This window comes from Varroa destructor, unplaced genomic scaffold (genome assembly GCF_002443255.2).
Source record: "Varroa destructor unplaced genomic scaffold, Vdes_3.0 BEIS01000003.1, whole genome shotgun sequence".
Classification (NCBI taxonomy): domain Eukaryota; kingdom Metazoa; phylum Arthropoda; class Arachnida; order Mesostigmata; family Varroidae; genus Varroa; species Varroa destructor.
Window position 1 is genome coordinate 13,845,957 of NW_019211456.1, and position 15,730 is coordinate 13,861,686.

General features: G+C 43.4%; 1 long non-coding RNA gene across 5 annotated transcripts; it reads right to left on the minus strand.

Annotated features, from left to right (window-relative positions):
* Positions 1-192: 192 nt before the first annotated feature.
* LOC147756555 (uncharacterized) lies at positions 193-10,156 on the minus strand. 5 transcript variants are annotated; one of them, XR_015323997.1, is made up of 7 exons: positions 9,912-10,156; positions 8,745-8,971; positions 6,695-7,213; positions 5,373-6,569; positions 4,788-5,064; positions 1,310-1,417; positions 193-1,093 (listed from the first exon to the last, which is right to left on the minus strand). It is a non-coding gene; the product is annotated as an uncharacterized LOC147756555 (long non-coding RNA). The 5 variants fall into 5 exon arrangements; XR_015323995.1 differs by having other exon boundaries at positions 193-1,417; positions 9,912-10,155; XR_015323994.1 differs by lacking the exons at positions 193-1,093; positions 1,310-1,417 and having other exon boundaries at positions 4,147-5,064.
* Positions 10,157-15,730: the final 5,574 nt, after the last annotated feature.

Consider the following 15,730-nt stretch of genomic DNA (forward strand, 5'->3'; position numbering starts at 1 on the left):
GATACACCTACATGCAATAGCTAGACACGTAAAAGCGTACCTGTCATTATAACAACTCGGTAATACCTAGATAGCTAGAGTAAGTTAGCTGAACAAAGACTGATTTTCTCTATTCGTGTGGTTGTTGAAGCCTTGACTACAGTAGAACATTTCATAAACTATATATAGTATAGAACAGAAAATAGTGTTGCGTTCTTCGTATTATAAGATATTTAACGTTTATTGACGGTTATTATCAGCAATTCAACATGCTTGAGTTTGCGCACAACGAAAGATACGCGGAACTATTGTGTTTTCAGCGACTCCACCATTAAGCCTGTCCCCATCGCAACTCTACGGCTCCGTAACGTTCGCAGAAAGACGTTCTTTCTTATTCGTTAACTCTATTCTTCGGCTTATCGTACTTATAACTTAACCTATCCGTTGTAAGACATATTGATCGCGAGCCGATAGTAATGGCCGTGTGCTATTGGAGTAGGACCACACGAACGGTCTGATTTGATCAGGGCGTTAGTAGTCTCGTGGCGTCAGCAGCAACAAACGCCGTTCGCGACGCCGCTCATTGCCGTTTCGGTTTTGCGATTCGCCATCGATCTTCCACGCATCAGCGGCACTGCCGCAGCGACAGCACCGCTACAAACGAATCGCGAACGTTATCCATGCTCGCCGTTGTTGTTCAGCCAGCGTTCACTAGCAGCGTCGGAGACGGAGATGTACCCCACTCCATTCCATCGTACTGCTGGGGCGGTAGGGCACTACTATCGTACTACTCGGTTCAACTTGTGCGCACACTCGATGTACGTGTGTGCATAAGTTGTATTTGACTATTAAGTTCGCTGCCGTGTTGGGTCATACTGTAGTTTAGCCGAGCCTACGGCAGCACCCAAACTGTTGGAGTAACTCACAGATGCGCATTGCTATCGAGGTACCAGTGTATAGATGATATATATATACAATGAAAAAGAACGATGCCGTAGAGACGCATATGTTGTACGCGGTTTGCTCAGTCGATTGTTGTATGAAGCATCAACTATCAAAGTCCTACCACGCCTCCTTCTGGTGTTTGGCTGTTGGAGAGGGAATCGGAGCTAAGCTGAAAAGGTGGGAAAATTCAAAGGGAGGCGTGGCAATCTAATTGAAATTTATTGTGCCGCGGTACCAGATTGTAACAACGATGTGTGATATCCGATGTGATGGCGTGTTAGCATCGTGCTGCGCTATAAGCACCCATACATGTACCTGTATCATACCGTGCATACTCGTAGACCAATCGCACAGCGGATTACGACTTCCTATCTATTATACATACATCGTATATGAGCAGAGCTGCAGATTACTGACGTTTTTGCCAGTAGCAGTCGTATAGAAGATAGTGACGTTTCGAGACTTCCGCTGTGACCCTCTTCGGATGATTTTCCTATGAAATATACGTATATATTCATGTCATTATATTTTTATGATCCTATTATAACGTTAAACGAGCTTTGCAACCCTAGATGCTTCGGCTTAATAACGTAATAATAAGTTGTAACACAGTAGAAACTCAACAACTATGCAACCCTGAACATAGTAGACAATTAACGGGACTGTAGCTTGCAACAACGTTACAAATACAGAACCACATATTGTACTGAAGCTTTTATTGCTGCTATCACTACGAACACGAATTATTCAGCCGTGTACGATTTACCTGACCCAAATGGGCTGCTCTAATAAGGGGGTGGATTTCGTTCGATCGACAGACAACTAACTGACACGTTTGCTTGATAGGGCCTTCGACGCTTATTGCCGTCTGCCCGTAGCTTTGCTGCACAGCGATCGTAAACCTGAACGACGTAAAGCGGTGGGGCAGCTACGAATAGTGGCAGTGGCTAGCTGCTCTTCCCGGGGCCACCGAGGAACTCGTTTAACGCCACGACACAGGAAAGATCTGTGGGGAGGGGTTGTGAAGACAAGCTGTAATCACACCCTGCTGCTGCTACTGCTGCTGCTGCTGCTGCTGCTGCTACTGCTGCTGCTGCTGCTGCTATTTCTACGACAACGACGCGCGCGATATAATAGCACCAGCGATAGAAGCTACCGTGGAGGCTGTTTCTGCGCTAGGGCCCTTTGATCGCTCCTGTTTTGTTGCGGTAGCCTTGGAGCCTTCGCGGCTGACGATAGAGAACCGCTAAACTCGCGTTAGTGCTGGCCGGGTGTGTAATCATCATAATCGCATAATAGGATAATGGCTCTGAATGGGTGATGCCACCGGCAGCGGTTGCAGGAACAGGAGAGGTAAAACCATTGAATCAAAGAGTCCTTCTCGATAGGCTTTAGTCTTAAGTCTTACATACGAGAGACGCTGTTGTTATGTTTTCTCTTAATCCTATACATCAACCTTCAACGACCCCACAAACAACACTACTAGCTGCTAGGGGGTCGCTAGCTGGGAAAATGCGGATAGCTCTCTGACCTTCATGCGCGATGCTAGGACACAGGGCTATAACAAGTTAAGTGGTAGGCTGTTTGCTTTTTCTCTCTCCCAATTATCATTATTATTATTAGAGTTTTCCTTCGTCAAGGGCGCGTGTGCTCCAGAAGTGGGGTAATAATGCGCAGCAGTCGCGGATCTATTCAATGGACGACTCCGGGAGACGCATGCAGATGTCAATAGACGCTGGGTTTGTAGACTTTGTGCGTGAATGTCTCTATATCGGTGTGTGTGTATACACATATTCCAACTAATAGAGTCATTTCAAGAACTTCTGGTTGCTGACAACATTCCCCACAGTACAATATTGCTTGCGGTCGTAGCTGCAACGCGGTCTGTTTTTGTGGCGACGCTCGCCACCCGCGCGAATCTGAGCAATTACCAATTAACTTGAGTTATGTGAGATACGAAGGAGCAGGGTGCGCACCCGACACATTCAGCGACCTTTCGACTCGCAAGTTACACACGGGCAGGCGACCAATCGACCGACCGTCAACGACCTGATGCAGAACGCCGTTTCGCTTTTGAGTGCAACGAGAAGAAGAGAGATGGGGAAATTGCCGAGAAGGCGTGTCCTGTGCCATTCGGCAATTCGAACATTACCAACCAGCGGAGGTCTATCTGACTGCCGACTGTGGAGCAGCACTTAGTGGAGCTAGCACGAGTACGAGCATGTGCAATTTGTCCTATTCCCGCCTTCCTCCAATTCTTCAATTTTGGCCTGCCGCTCTTCCAGGCTAGAATCAACAGCGAAGGCCTTCACAGGAAGGCCTAGCGAGTTGTCGCTTTTTGAGTAATGGCCAAAAGCTACTGCTTCTGCTGGTGTTGCTATTGGCGCCTGCTTTATCGACTGCTGCACATCGTCCCTTCTTTGTCCGCCTTGGACAAGAAAGAAACCGCTAAAGTGGATGTTTTGTGGTCGACCAATCGGGACATCGGAAGCTCTCGAGCGCCTATTCTCGTGCTGGCATGGAATGAATGCAGACGACGACCGAGGGCTCACCAACACACTCATAGTGATGGTTCCTACAAGAGCGCGTATTTTTTTAACGGTAAAGGTCGACACATAGGGGAAGACGAGACAGAGTGCGGAAGAGGACTCTGAAAACGATGAGTGTACTTGTGCGGAATTATGCTACCATGTGAAATGAAGAGGCACGCGAGTACATGGATTTTTTGGAAGTCCATTTTCGATGCCGCAGCCATCACAACAGACGCCCGAAGCTAACCTAGAAAAATAGAGGTCTTCGAACAACGATCGATTCGATTCAGCTTTGAATTGTACTAATCCATCAGTTTTGAAATGTCCGTAATGCTTTTGTATCAGCATCAATTACTGTAATTTGATTTCGTCTCATAAAACAAAAATTACATTGTTGACAATTACCGCGCAGAACGGTACCAGCCTCACACGTTAATGTATTGCTTAGAGCTAATTCAGTACTGTCTATAGCACGCCATTATATCATGTTAAGGAGACTACTTTACGTAGGAAAAGCAGACGAAAAATGAAGAAATTAAAAATGTACTTGTTTAACTAGCCGGCTAAACATAATTTCTCCAGAACGAATCATTACGAAGATCTCATTTTATCAGAAAAGGACCTGACAGGCCTGATACTCAGACAATCATATCATCCCGCCGTTTAAGCGGCAACAGTAATTATTCGCTAATAAGATAAATTGTGCTTCGTTTATTTACCCAATAAATCTAAATTGATTATGGAATTTGTAGCCTCAACGTAAGACATTTATTAGCGCCGTGTCCAGAATTCTCGGCCCGTTGCAAAAAGACTAATTAAATATCTGACAATTTCCACATTGACGACAATAAACTACGTAGCTAATTTCATTGATGGGAATGATCGACGAAAAGCAAGAAGCGCCTGAGCCCCCGGGGGCTAACGCACAAGCAGAAAAACGCGTTCTCTTTAATAGATAGTAAGGATGAGATTGTTTTTAACCTCTGCGTATCCTGCGATGGTGAGCAGGTCACCAACGGTGACGAAATATATCAGATGTAACATTAGCCCAATCACTTGCAACAAACGATTATTTATCTGTCCGTATACAACGATCTACAATGCCAGAACTTTTCGCTTAATCAGTAACCCTAAGAGAGGTAGAAATTTTATGTCTAGTACTGTTGTCAAGCGTTGCTTCACTAGTAAAATGCTACTGATTCATAGCAGATGGAACGACAACGGATAACCTAGACTGTTCTTACTTTTTAGACGGTTTATGTTATAAGTCTTTCGAGCCCGGAACACAATTTTTGTGCGTATACAAAGCAAATTACGTATTACGTAACGTACATAAATGCAAGTTCTTCATTGATAGGCGAAGATCGACGTCTCTACGTTCTGCCAATGCTTACGACGTTGAGAATCTGATAAAACGTTTCTAGGAAAGTTACTCGTTCGTTATCGGTGCACGACCACGACGTCGAGAACAATTCGAAGTAGGCTTTGCCGGCTTCACTACGCGTGTCACGTTAGCTGATCATCTGTCGCTAAGCTGTCTTGGCAGGTCTATCAGTAAAACTAGTCCGATCGTTTGCGTCTCACCGACCGCGATCGCATCTAGCAACACCTAAATAATTAATTTAGAAAAGAAACAACTATAATTATCTATCTTTCGATTACGTAATCAATAATCTCTAAATACTGATCGAAATTATGTAATTGCAAACTCTTCGTGTCTCCTCGTTGTCCACTTCACCTTCTACAGGACTCCGCTCTGCTATATAAACGATGTATTTCAGAGCTAACATGACAGCGTATCGCGTCATGATCTTCTTTTGTCTGAGATTCATTCATATAAGCATGTTCATACAAAAACTCTCAATATATTCAGTCAGACGTGCGAACAAATCCACTTTAATGTCAGATTGCTCCTACCTTTTGAAAATGCCTGATCTCGTTGCTACTGGCGAAAGAGAACGTGTTTCGATCATCAAAACGGTTTGGAGTGTAGATCTTCGGCCGAATGTTTTCTCTCTGTTTTATCTGCTTTTGTTATAGTTCAATATATTATATAGATATGCTGATCGTAATTACGTCTTAATCCCTCCTCCCTTGTGATTGCAGGGGTAGCAGGTAAGGAGAAGAGCCCCGTTCAGGTCTAGTGTTGTGCGGCGAGAGATTTAGGCGAAAACTTTTTCCTGCGCCAGAACATTCTCATAGAATCATCATAGAAACTGAAAATTTGTTCGTCAACGCTTCTTTGTCAGTGTTTGTTAACGTGGACTCCGTTGTCGTGCATGGAACAGGTAGCTCCCTGACCAAATACAGAAATCACGGCGTACGACAGCAAGTCATTCATGTACCGGCAGTCTCGCTGACAACATAACAACCTTAGTAACTTGCTCATAATTACACAACAATGTCTAAGACCTCCGCGCAGAACTTGTCAGAGACAACTGTATCTCTGTTGTTGTTGTTCTCGTTGTCGTCTCATGTCTCAGTTCCCCCCAAAGCCCCGCTTGCTACGATGGCGGAAAAGAAGGGTGTGAGTTACGTTATTTGTTATTTTCGTAGTAGTTATTATTATTGATTTGGTTGTCGCTGCCAGTGGCGTGCTCGTCATCGATTTTTGCTTGGTACCTGTTCGTTGTTCTGTCGTTGCTCCTGGGGCGAATAACTCAGCAGAAATACACAGACACACACACGCACACACAAATGCCTCAAACATTGCTATCGCGGCCTCTGCGCGTTCCGCCGGCAGTTGTTCCGTTTCCTGTTTTAGTTTATTGCTTGTTTTTATACTTCGTCGGCTCTTCAAACAGAGCTGCAGTCGGGCGACGCAGCAGCAACCCCAGCAAGTGGCTACGACGTTCACCGTTTATCCGAGAGTTCGCACTGGGAGAGAATTGATTACCTGGTTAGTGGCGGTGCTGTTACATTGATGGGATCCGTTGGGTGCCTTCAGAGTCAGCAGGGACGGCGGCGGACAATCATTCCTATGTATGTCTGCGTGTATGTATATACGTAGGTAAGTGTGAGTGCGCACGTTACTATCGCTGTCGTCTCACCCCCATCCGGCTGGTGCCTTCGCGCTAGCCGCAACGTCGTACGCGTGTGTGCACCACAGCAAGGCTACGTAAAAAGAAAGGAGAAAACAAAGATCCTTGAAGAAAATAAGGCACACGTTTGTACACATGCGTTACTTATAGTAGGCCGCTGAAGGCAGTCAATCTTTCTTCGACTTGTCAGAAACTTACCACCATTCAAAAATTAACAGCCGCCGATGGAGTCGCTCTCGTCGGCGGAGCGGTCGACAAGCGGGAATTGGAGCAACGACGAAAATGGCATCATCATGGCCAATGACGTCGATCACTTTTAGTGCGTGATCTCGTTGAGTGGTCTATGGTCGAGACGCGAGTTCTTCTCCTATTACGTTCTAGCTAACTTACTTTTTCCATACAATAAGCAATATGTGGCACTCAGCCGACTCGAAGTCCAAAGACTCAGTCAGAGATGATATGATGCGATACAGCAGTTGATGCCAACGTCAGCCCCAAGCAACGGCTTTCACGCTGAGCAGTCAGTCGCTGGAACGACTGGCTTCCTTTTCGCTAAACAGAATATCTTCGTCGGTCGGTCATTACCACGAATACTAGTTCACTCACTTGGGCTGTTCATCGCTATCCTTAAGCGGCACAAAACAAATGCTTAATACCATGGCCTTACGTCGGCGGCAGTACGTATGTGTGTGTATCTGTTTCGCTTGCTTGCTTTCTCTACAAGAGACAGAAAAGCCGGGCCGCTGGTAGTATGAGAATGTAAGCGGTTTAGCTGTCCGCCATTTTAGGTGGCGAAATGTCAGTGAGCAACATTTGATTATCTGTCTTTGTGCGACTGTGGCCATCCTTCCTTATTTCTGCGGTACCTCTGTATCGTCACGGTAGGCGAAAAGAAAAAAGGCGAGTACGAAATAAAAAATACGGTTACACATACGTAGACGTCACAAACACGCACGTTTATGCACATCGACTCCAGTACAACGTCTCAAGCAGTGTGAAAAACGGGTATCTGATGCTACCACTTACATACAGTTGAACAAAAGGAAGGCGGCGCAAACCAGACCAGATAAACGTGCCGGCCGGTCGGCCACGCGAGCGCGCGCCCAATGGACGAGCCCCCGTTGCGATCAGCAGTGCATCACATAGCCATCAACGCGGCGGCGACAGCAACCGTAGGGTCGATAATAGAAATAAATAGAAAAGGAAAAGGAAAAATGCCCCGAAGACAGAAAGAGGTGACCTACCACATATAGCGATTTGAAAATCGACCATATTTGATTATCACAGGCAATGTGTAGGTTCGAAGCTGCTGTTCAATCGAAATCGCGGCATAGCCGTCTCTGTTGATGACAGCCAGACGCAAGCAAGCCCACAAGCATACCTGTTCTGAACGAGCGCAACGAAATATTATAGAAAGAGTGTTAACGAGCTGTTTATGGGGTGTTTATCTGTTGTGATTGCTAAGGAAAGAGACTGAGGAAGGGTGTGTATGGCCATTATGTCGCTGTCGTTGTTTTGAAACCTATGGACCCGACAGACACCCGCCCACTCGGCGAAATGCCGTCGTTGTTGCAAAGGCCTTTGCCGAAAACGGCGACGATGATGATGACGTGTCTGTCAGCACAGACCTTTAATATAGATTGCCTCTACATAGCCGATGAAAAAACTCGTGCTTGGAAAGCCTAAGGCTCTAAAAGGAGTGTTTACATAATAGGAATTATCATACGAATACATACACGTTTTCGGTACACATTAATTGTAAGACGGGTGTGTCATTACAGAAAGGATATTTTCAGCTCGCTAAAGTTTGTACTGCGGATCTACTTTTTTTACGAGGAACTTGCTTTTTTTTTTTTAACGTAGAGATGGCTATCGAGAAAGAACATGTGGATTTCGTGAAAATAAGCTAGTAACTTGTCATACAAAACAAAACAAAAATTGTTTCTCTTCAATTTTACAAGGTGTCTACAAAGCATCTCGCAGTTTATTCTTGGCCTGGCGTTCGGGTTAGTGCCAATTTGGTTATATCAAAATTCGAAATAAGAGGTACAAAAGAAGGAAAACGAATATTTCAGGTGTTTATCTTACACAACAGACAAACAAAACAGAGTACTTCTATATAGAGTGACTGGTCATTGTGGATGAAATTCATTCCCACCGATTGTCCTGAGGCGGCGCAACAAGCCACTTTAGGTAAATGACGTTATTAGGTATCTACCAGGAATGATGGAAATTTTAAAAAAGATACCCTTTAGGTGGCAGATAGAAGCTGAGTATTGATAGGTGGATTCACTGCTCAACGATTTGATGTTCGCTTGCTCCATCCATCTATCTATCTATCCGGATGGATGCATAAGGCTCTGGATTTAATTAAAACGCATTGCCAGCCTTTGGCTCCGTACAATGTCTGCCAGGTGATCGCTTCCCAGAGGTTATTTTCGTCTGAGCTATCTATGCCAACAAAACGGTAGATTCCTAATCAAGAGAAAACAGAACAAGTACCGATCTCTTAGAATGCTGGCCATTGTGCGCCTTTTCCCTATAACATTTGATCTCCTGAAAACAGTACGACGCAGGTAAGCTATGCTTGCGACCTGCATAAAACAATACAATTGGTTATCGAGTTGTTTGATAATTAGGCGATTAATACGTTTATTTTTAAACCTATACCCTTCGATTAGCACCTATATTTTTAAACCCTTCATTAGGACAATCTACCAATCCAAATCAATCCAATTTACTCGATCATGTCACGAAAACGAACGAACGAACAAAATCTGTTCGGATTTCATGAAACGTTTCAATGTCTACTACTGCATCGTTGGAACCTGCATCAAACCGGCCAAGCTATTCAGATGCTTTTTTTACCATATGAATATGTGGTATACTGCAACGCCCGAACAGTATTAGAAGCGGAGTGGTAAAGATAAAGAAATTTGAGCATTTTCGAAAACTACCACTTTGTCGGTTTTCTTGTCATTTTTATTAGTAGTAGTGTCTAAACTCTGTCGACGTAACACAGAAAAAAAACATTTGCTACTACGCAGCGCCTAAAAAATTACCAGACTGTTTTCTCGAGATTTTCGTATGGGGGGCACTCAGGTCCACACCGGTGACAACGACCTCCCCAAAATCTTTAACAAAAAATTAATCTAGCGCACCTATTTCGTCTGAAACGTGCACTATTATATACTAAGCTTTGGAGATTCACTTTTTGCTAACGTTGTGGTATTATGCGTTCATTATCCTATTAAGTCATACTTTAGCAAAGTGTCTCGTTTTAGTGAATGTTTCATAATAGAGCAAACTGTGCTATTAAGATTTCAATAGAACCTAAGATCGATGTGATAGACAGTAAAGAGAATTTATTCTCGAATTATTATTTCGAAAAATGTACGGCGCCAAACGTTCGTACCTTAAAGGCTAAATGAGTAACTGAAAACGTTGTAGGTTTCCGTCACCTTAGTTAGTTATTGCTAGCAGAAGACAATCATTTTAAAGATCCGCTCTTTTCACGACAGGCATACTTGTTCGGATACGACGTTGAGGGGTATCCTGCGTCCGACGACTGGACGCTACCTTCAATTGTCGAATTTGATGACATGATCGATGGTCGATGCGGAACTATCATACGCTGTGCCAACGCCATTGTATGCGAATATCTGTACGTCGAGTGAACGATAGGACCGATGCGGACACCTCATATGCATCGGTACAGACAGATCTAGCGGGCGACGTCGTTGCGGTAGCGGAAATTTTGTAAAATGACATAGGCGAAGCCTGTATCCATGCCGCACGTCGAAAGCAACACGTACTTTCCTAATTGAACGCAGAATGAACAAGACGTGCCGTCGAGGCACTAACCAAACTGGGACAATTGTATAGCCCTTATGGACCCCCTATAAAGCAGGGCATTTACAGTACTAAAAACAGGCAACATGTTAACTAGGATCGTCTTTATTATAAACGTTTCTTTGAAAGTTAACGAATGCCACCTACAGACCAATTTTTCGCCATCACTTCAAAAACTTTACAGTAGTTAAAAGAATTCTCTATGTTTTCTCGGGAATTAGTTTACTTTGCTGTTCGTAGTCATATAAATAGGTTGTAAGGTAAAATATGTGACTGTCTCTTCGGGGGCACAGTAATTGCATGTTAACCCGGGGGACGTGTAACAATCACTTCACCGGGTTGTCATGCAATTCTTTTGCTTTCCAACGCTACCGTAACAGAAAATTGACAAGTAAAATTCGGCACAACGATACAGATAATGAAAAGCTCTTACTAAACATCAGATGCTTATCTAGACTATATCAGATAGGTGAAACTTCGATCTACCAAGCGAAGCTCAGCTCTCGTTTGTATTATGCGGGTTCCCTATACGGACTGACAGTATTGTGTTGAAGTCGAAGCGTTGCGCTCTCTGTCCGTCTACTCGAATTTATGGCTAAGCATGCCACGCACATCACGCCCCAACCCGAATATCTGGGCTTCGTTTCGATCAACAAACAACATCGACCTGTTTTTAGTAAAGTGTCTGTTTAAGACTATGTTCTTGGCGCAGTTTCAATAACTCGTCGCTACAGCCCTACGGCTGTATCCAGTTTTCATTCAATGAAAAATAAAAAATCTACCGTATTGTTGCCGCAGAAGGTTATAAAGCCGATATATAAATATAAGAATATATCTCATGTTCGCGTGTATCCCATGAAAAAGCGTCGTCCTCTCTTGTGTAGCGTGCATTTTTCGATCCAAGTTTTCGCACTTACTTCGGCCGTTTGATACTCGTTTGACGATTGGCCATTTTTAACGCTTTAATTAAAGCACTAATTGGTATTCTGATGGCAGACGACAGTCGTGGCCAATCAGACTGAGCTAGGATTCGATACATTATGTGGATTGATACCGCTGAATACGACGTTACAGCTCTTTCCGCTCGTCTAGTGTGTGGTGCTATCAAAGTGATACAAAAAGGTACCGTATACAGTGATGAAGTACGTCGGGGCTGCACATAGATGCTAATTAATGATCATTTGTTTAATGGTTCGACATTACTCAGCCTAGTAGGCGATTTATGTAAACAAGTAGTGCGCATGAAGATGGAAACTACTATAGGACTGAATAAAGAAACGTAAATATTCGACCGCCATATTTGAGGCAAGAAATGATTTGGACCATAAGCTTCAACAGCACGGAGTAGCTGATGAAGCTCGAGTGTTGATAATCTACAGATATACATAAATAATAACTTAACATAAATAATAAATAATGCATACAACAAATCCAATGTAGATGAAGCACTTCTTCTCTTAGTCATATCTAATTAGTAAAAACACAGTACTAGTATTTATGAGGGTAAGATAAAGCGTGCCTATACAGTCTGCACAACTTCAGTAATTGTATTACGAAGTAGAAATGGCATATGTGCACTCATGGAATATAGTCACCGAAAATTAAGACCTGCTAAAAACGATACAACAACGCCAGGTTCACTGAAAATAACAAAAACCATCAAATCATGGATGCCCTGTTGTGGCGTTTTATCCAAAAAGACGCTCGGAAACCCCACAATGCTCTGCATGGCACCGCGTTATCGAGAATACGACAGAAAAGTATATAAGGTTGACGTTGCTAGAGTATGCATCGACGACCCCTTAGGGCCAAGCTACCTTTGACAATATCAAATTTCGTCTGACAATCGTCCACAGATTCAATGACTGCCCCCTTGTCTGCTACCCCACTTACCAATTAACCACGACCACTGAACAGGAAAGAACTTCCACTATTCATCTTGTATGAAGCTTCGAAAATAAGATATCGGTTGTGACCGTTGCTGAGAAACATTATAGAAGGCTTTCGTCTCGATGTTTCTATCGGACATTCATTGTGCCTCGTCTATTATATAAGTTACCACGTTGTTCGCCGACGTACATGCTTACCTGAAACAGACAAAACACCGTGTCGTCTTGAACGATTCGCCCTGCCTGATCAGGGTTCAACCGCAAGACGTCATCAATAGTAGATCGGGTGACCGACAAGCCTTGTGTCGAGTCTCAGAGATTACTGCAGGACACGCGCCACGAAGAACAAGCCAAGGATCATGCTGACAGGCTAAACGTGCACGAGGTCGGCCGACCTCCAACTGAAGCTGTTACAGGATATAGTGACATCCGAGAGATGGCAGATACGATGTAAGATTTTAAATCGAGTTGGAATAGCTATTAGCCGAAAAAGCCAATAGAGTTTTAAAAAATTATAGCAGCATCATTCAAACTATAATATTTAGGCCAGGCATACAGATAGGGGCAAAGAAAAAATAGCCATCATATTTAAGGAATTTATAAATTTACAGTTAACATAGTTCGCAGCAATATAAATGACATTCAAGCATTAAGGGCATTTAGCTTACTTGTGTATTGGACCTTTTGCTGGTATAAGGGGCGTTTCAAGAATCCATCTACATGAGTAGAATGACAACTCCGTATGCCCATGGCGCCTCCTTAATTGAGTCTGTTTTTTTTTTAATAATATTTTTGTAAAATACCTTAGCGAACTTTAAGGGCTAAAAAATCGATTTTCTTAATGTCTGAGCTACACAAAAAGCTTACGTTAAGAACTAAATGACAATAATAATACGCTCTATAAATGAATAACTAACGGGTGCCGGTAGTTGGTTTAACAACTTTGCTATAAACGGGCGATACAGATAGTACAACAGGAGGCAAAAGCTATCACAAGTCTTTCTCCTCAAATGCCACTCACTTTATTTCTATTTGTGTGGGTATATCTGTAGATTCTGGTCATATCCTGCGACAGCCTGACGCTAATACGAATTTATTGTCTCTTCTCCGGACATATTCTCGCTCAAGAGCCTCTCGGCAACAGAGTACAGCAGCTTCAAATTAAACAGTGCCTATCTGGCCGCAATCCCCAAAGTAAATCTGGCCTTCTTAGACTAATGCAAACCCGTATTAAATTTACAGTAACCCAATCTGCCGATCCCGTCAGCGTCGCTGGGTTGGCTCAAATGTCGACCTAGCACTCTTTCTTCCTTGCATTTATACTTTTCGGCCTCCCGCTTCTAGCATCATATACTTCCCCCTCTTTTTATCTTTCTCTTTCCCCATTTTCCTTGGCGTTCATCCACTGTTCCTAGGAGGATGCTCTCAGGAATTGAGTGGATCTTCTTGTCGATCGCTGAAGTTTTGGTATACAAGCCCACAAGCGCAGTCGTTCTGCAACCGTTAATGTCTTTGTCATAGAAGCTGATGGTGGTTATAAGTTGGCTGACGCCGTAGCAGCCACGTGTCAGCATCAATTGTCCTCAAAAGCGGATGGCTAGTCAGCCATTAGCGGCGGGGTGAGACAGATACCAAACACTCGTGGCGTTTACGGAGCGAGCTTCTTCTTGCTGACGCCTTTCTGTACTTTAGATCCCGATTTGGCCACTCTCACTTCGTCCGCCTTCCCATCTACTTTAGGGAATGAGGTGCTACCGCCAACCTGGTCATTGGCATTCCGAAGTTCCAGCGGGAAACCTACGCAGACTGAAAGTGAGAAAAGGTATTCAAATATTGCTAACCTTACAGTCTGTTATTTGGAACGACTCTATGAAGAAGAACTATACGCCTATAAAATCTGTTGAGGACTTTTGTAGGCCTTGTACGCATTGACATCTGCAAAAGATCGGACAGAAAGGCATTATTGAGTCGCTATATTTGCACTTGTCGTGGTGCAATGTGTAATAGGACTTAGGTTATCGTTCATAAAATGGCTCAAAGAACGTCGCCTTATGAGCCTTCAGTAAACGTACCGTTTGCTACTATTCTATGAACACGTATTTACAAAATAAAGAATATACATTTATGAAGTAACATAAAGGCTCAAGCAAATTTGATATTTTAGACCGATGCTCACTGTCTTGTTCCACTGAATTTGCATAAAAGTTGAGTTACGACCGAACCGCCATTTTGTATTATCTGCATTTTTTGCAGTGGTTCCATTCTTCTAATAGGTTTACAGCTGGCTTAAATAATAATCATCACTTCGGTCGGCGTCTCAATACTTTTCCCCAGCCCATAGACAATGTCTAAATAGAATATCGTTCCATTTGCAGTGATGCTGTCCTCTGAGCAAGGATCGTTCGGTTATCGTCGACAAACCACGCAGAGATATACACTTCCGATCAAGGGACTTACGGTGTATGTTTAGATCTGCGTTCAGGAGCTTTCACAATGGATCCGAATAGGTATTGACTAGCTTCAGCCATAGAGAACACAATACAGACGATAGCGGGACTATAGTTGGGTCTCGCACGATGCAGGGGTCTCTGGGGAAGCAGCGGACAGGCAGAAGGGTCGACAGGGTAGATATCTGATAGGTAAACTGAAACTGGACCGCATAAGTGCATCAGTCCGTACCACCGCTGGTGGCATCTTCGTTGAGAGGTTGAGATAGCGGTTTGACAATAAGAAATTGAATGAATGAACCACAAACTTATCGTGGCTGTCCTAACAACACGTTCTACTTGCTCTCACAGTAGCCTATCGCTACCTTTAAACCGGCTTTCCAGGAGTGCAAAGCCGAAAATAGGCCAAATCAGCGAAATCTGAAGTTACGTTTTCTTCGAAATACTGTATTTGTATATATGCAAATTTTGTTATTACACGATCTCTGCTGGCAAACAGGTACGTTCAACAGGCATGTAACTAGGTGCGTACGGGGTGCTTTAGCTGATTTCTGATACCAACTACGATTATGTGAAAGAAGACAAGTTCGAAGAGGTCCCTGCATAATGAATGTGAGGAGAAATATAGTAATAGAGTATTGTACTCGGGAATCCAGTCATGGTTCCGATAGTCTTTTAAGTTCACTGACAACAATTAATTAAATAAGTGCTACTTTAGGCATTGGTTCGCACAGGAGTTCTTTAACAATACAAAGTATAGACAAGGAATTAATTACTATTACATTAGATTTTTTTTTTTAAATATTCACAGATACAGCAGACAAGCATCATTGAAGCTGCTTATGAACTGTCTTTATCGAGCACTAAGCAAATCTTGCGCTGATTTGGCGCATTTTGAGCTAATAACTCTATGACGTTCATGATTGAAACGCGCGAGTATATACGTTCCCTGAACTACGATCCCTCACCACCGAAATCATCTAATATAAGTTGTTGTGGGTAAGTTCCCTTCAGTTTAGCCTACTTGCTACGGAGGCGTTCATATA